Source organism: Neovison vison, chromosome 2 (genome assembly GCF_020171115.1).
Source record: "Neovison vison isolate M4711 chromosome 2, ASM_NN_V1, whole genome shotgun sequence".
NCBI lineage: Eukaryota > Metazoa > Chordata > Mammalia > Carnivora > Mustelidae > Neogale > Neogale vison.
The window spans coordinates 62,986,164-62,990,070 of record NC_058092.1 but is presented as its reverse complement, the minus strand read 5'-3'; positions in this window follow the sequence as shown (position 1 = coordinate 62,990,070).

The window sequence follows — 3,907 nt, the reverse complement described above, 5'->3', positions numbered from 1 at the left end:
TGTTAATCAATGTTCCTTAAATTTCAGGTCCCCATTTGTCACATGAGGACATGATATACAGAAAACCATTAGAAAGGTGTAAAGGACCACGTAAATAAAGGTACCAATGTGATGATCAGTAAGGCTAATAAAATACCACAGTATAAAGAGTACCAGGTACTAAAGTAAAATATGATAAGTTTTATCATATTTTAAATATGATAAAATATCATAAATATATGATTTTTGAATAAGTCCTAAAGAATGTTCACTTAGCCATGTACGCAGAATAACTAAAAGAAGAAATGTCACCAAAGTGGTAGCTTGTGTTTAACTTCATCCTTTTTTATAAGAAACTAGTTCCCCAAAATGTAAATTAAAACTTTATATAAAGAAATAAATGAAATATAACACTTTAAAAATTATCTTTCTATTAAATTGGAAAAATAACTAAGACATTAATTCCACTGGTATGCAGGAGAGACAGTGTTTTGAAGAATACCTCAGACACTGCTGGTAGGGATGTAAGTTAGTGCAGCATTTTGGGGACAATTAAAGATTTTTAAGAGTCTTTAAATGGTGTATGCACATCCATTCCAGTTCTAAGAATTTATACTTGAGAAATACAGATGTGAATAAAAAGGTAGCTAGGAGATGTTCATCACGGTGTTACTTAAAATAGTGCTTAAAGTACAGAAATTAAGAATATGGTACCTGATATCACTGAGCTGCTAGATTCGAACCCTGATTTTGTTATTTCTTACTGAGATTCCAGACATATTGCTTTTTAACTTCCACATTTGCAAAATAAAGCTGATAATAACAGAACCTGTTTCATGAGGTGGCTATGATTGTTTAACAAAATACATTTAAGGCACTTAGGGCATACTAGGAAGTGCTCATGGTGTAGGTTATGTTCATTATAATGAACAACTAAAGGCACTTAGGGCATATTAGGAAGTGCTCATGGTGTTAGGTTATGTTCATTATAGTGAACAATTACAAAAAATCTACATATCTAATAAATTGTTTCCTCCTAGCAATATAGTGCTATATACCAATTAAAATGATACTGTAGGTGAATATTTGACTTAGAAAGATAATTATTATGTTAAAGAGGAAAAGAAGGCTATAAAATAGTATTTACTATGTGACTGAATCCAAACAGATGTTAACCAGACATTATCTAGTCTACCTGAACTTATTTTGAATTTAAATGCATTTATGCCTCTAAAAATGTAATTGTGTTTCACAAGGGCAAAATCAAATAGTGCTAATTTCAGTTCCTTTACCTTCTGAGGTGGGGGGTCAATAAGATTTTTTTCTGGGCTAATATCTTTTTGGTACTTAGTGTGTTGTAATCCAAATGACTTCTAATAATAAAGTAGAAGCACTTCTTTTACTAACTGGTGAAGTCCTCCATGCCATAACCAAGTCCCAAAATACTATCTAGTGTCATAATACTATTAATTATGTACATAATTTACCAAGTCAAGAAATACTCTAGCTACCAGCATTCGATAACAATTTTTAAAAGCTTGAACTATGATTCTAATAATGTTTATTATGAGATACTTGTAAGAGATATCATTTACAATAATGTGGGATTTTAAGAATGACATTTGCATAATATAAAAGTACTGCTAAATAGGAATGCTCTCTTGTCCAACAAACAAGATTCACTTAAGGGTACTTAAGTGAATATAGCTTATATTGTTTATAGTTTATATATTGTGTAATCATAATTTCTATTTGATTCATATTTGATGAATCATAATTCATAATTCATTCATGAAGTAAGGGTCTTAAGTGAACATAGTGAATATATCACTTAAGTGATATAGTGTGACTTCCGTTTCAATGTCTGAATTTGTGATTCAATTGATTTACATACCAAAAATGTATCCTTACTCTCTCAGATTATGAATCTCTGAATCCCTAAGAGATACTATTTGTTACTCAGGTCTTTGCTAATTCAGTGATAAAAAGTCTTTCTCCAATCCTCACAAAAGTTGTTTCATCACCCCCCAATTCAAGCAAAAAAGTACTGTACCTACACGTGTACTCTATTACTAACATGGAAACACTTCAGTTCTTTGTTGATGTTACAAAATTAGGACCTCTGACTTCCACCAATAGAAATGAAAACAGGCATATGTTTGTATCATATGGAATTTTTTAGTACTTTCAAATCTATCTCATTTTGTTATTAATATTAACTTTATATGCAGGATATATAAATCTCATTCACTTTGACAACTTTGAGCCTCTTTGTTATGGAAGTTCTACTTCCACTTTGGGCATTCATCTTTGGAAACAAAAAGTGTAGTGATGTGGTTTATAAAAACTCTCTGAACAGTTAGAGGGTGGTGAGCACAGGAAAATGACAAGAGAGGAGAACTAACACTCACAATCAAGCACCTCCCAAGCTAAATGATGCCAATTATATCCAGCTGGGAAATGCTATAAGCTGCTAACAGTGCAGAGCTTGGCTAGACTACAAGAGCTTTCCTCAACATCTGGTAGAGGTAAAGCTGACCTCACTACTTCGTGCCTGGGACAGGTAGACAAAAACCCAAGGAGATTAGCATCAATCTCACAAGATCAGATAGAGTGACTATTGGCTCCGTTCTTTGTTTTTGGGAAAAAAAAAAAAAATTCTAACTGGAGTAGCAGGCTTCAACAAAACAAAACAAAAGCCTTTTTTCTTCCTTTCTCCTGTAGTGAAACTTAGGCTTATTGCCTCTGGTTTGAGGCAGATAGTGAGTTCCTTACACCCACGTGATTGCTTTCTGGTTGCATTTATGATTACTAGAATAGAATTACAAATACTCCACTATTACTTCCAGTCCTCAGCCAGATGTGAATCTGCTAAGTTAAACAAAGACTTAAACTTAAGATTCTTAAGATTTTTTTTTTTTCCGCCATTACCTTTTTCCCCCTTACTGGTCTATGAAAAACAAGAAGTGAGTACTGATTAAGTTCTTTAAATCCAAAAATTAGTGAGGGTGGCACCACTTACTTTTGTAATTCCAAGATAAGCGTCCACGGCTACATATGATAAAGTCCTGGGGTTTAGATTTCAGCTCTCAGAATCACAATCCCTAAAGAGTGTTCACTAGGAAGAAAAAGTAAAGAGTCTGCTCTAGAAACATTGCTCATAAACTCCAAATACTTTTAGTTCTCCTTTTTCACCCCTGAAGAATATATTCTCATGACCCATATTTCATTTCTGACTTGGGATACCCAAAAAGGTAGTTTTGAAGAGTGCTCTTTTCTTTCACATTAATTTTATTAGCTAGTTTGAAAGGGATAATTTGCCAGATTAGATGTTTTCATGTGTTCTTTTATTAAGTGCAATCATCTACAAATAAGTCTTGTATTAAAATGTACTCAAAACACAGCTCAAAACAAAATGACTTTTAAAATTAAGAGTTGTGATATTTGAGACTAACGTCGACTTAATGCTGAAAACACACACACAAAAGGACAGATTGGCTGAAACTTTCACAAGAATGGAAAATGTTTAATAAACTTAGAGTGGTGGGCTCATTAAACTATAGTGTTATTTACAGCCATAATTCATCAACCACAAACACAATAATGTGTTTGCATGGCATGCTACAACAAAAGCTTTATTCAATTCATTCAGAAAACATTGGCAAAATAAATTTCAGTTGCGAATTCACAGATACAAGCTTCAAAGTATAAAGTTGTATATAACAAAAAATACAGGTAGTATTTATAACAATAACTTACAGATACAAACTAATGATAAACTACGATTTCACAAAGGATTGTAAACATTTTGCACACTTGTCAGTCCTTTCTTTTAGGCAAAGTGCTCTTTTGATGACAAATAAATTAACAGATACACACTAGCGTGAACTATTTCCAGACAATACAAAAAAAAAGTTCTGATTTATTT